This window comes from Balaenoptera borealis, assembly GCF_965194805.1.
Source record: "Balaenoptera borealis genome assembly, chromosome: 18".
Taxonomy (NCBI): Eukaryota; Metazoa; Chordata; class Mammalia; order Artiodactyla; family Balaenopteridae; genus Balaenoptera; species Balaenoptera borealis.
The window spans coordinates 59278436-59279326 of NC_138877.1; positions in this window are offsets into that span (position 1 = coordinate 59278436).

Sequence of the window (891 nt, forward strand, 5' to 3'; positions counted from 1 at the left end):
CTAACGTTATTTAGTTTCCACATAAGTTTATCTTTGTTACTGAATTTTATTTTACTTTCATTGTGGCCAAAGAACATACTTAGTATGACATGAATCTTTTAATTATATTGAAACTTGTATTATGGCACCAAACTGTGTCTAATCTTCAGAAATATATTGTGTGCACTTGGAAACTTTGTGTATTCATTTACTTTTGTGTGAAGTTTTCTGTAAGTGTCTATTAGGTTAAGTTGGTTGGTAGAGTTGTTCAAATCTTCTATATAGTTGCTGGTTTTCTATCTATCAGTTATTGGTATTGAACATAGTCAACAAAACAAATATATTTATTTTCCAATCAGAATAACAGTTTCTTTAAATACAATTTTGTCAGTGTATTCTCTGTTTATATGAAGTATCTTATGTATACATATTGAATATTTACATAAAAAGGAGATAGGAAAATTGAGTAAGTGCCCTGCAACTTATTAGCTGTGCAATCTTGAGAAATGTATTCACTTTTTTTCTTTTTTTATCAAATGGCAATTAAATAGCAATTAAGAAGTAGTAGTATTTCAGAGAGTTTGGGGAAGAGACCAGTATCTCACGTGTAGTATGCAATGAATAAATTTTAGCTAATATATGACCATTTTGCTTTATAATACAATGTAAAGTTTTATTATTTAATCATATTTTATATAATCATAATGTCTTTTCAATCTCATAATATATAGGAGATATTATTTTATACCTGTAATTCAAGTAATAACATTTAAGTACAGTAAGATTAAGTGGCTTGCCTAAGGTTAGGCAGTTACTGAGATAACAGATGACTGATAGAACTCAGGTTGTGACTGCAAAGTATATTTTATTTTATGTTTTTATTTTTATTTTTTTAAATTAATTAATTAATTA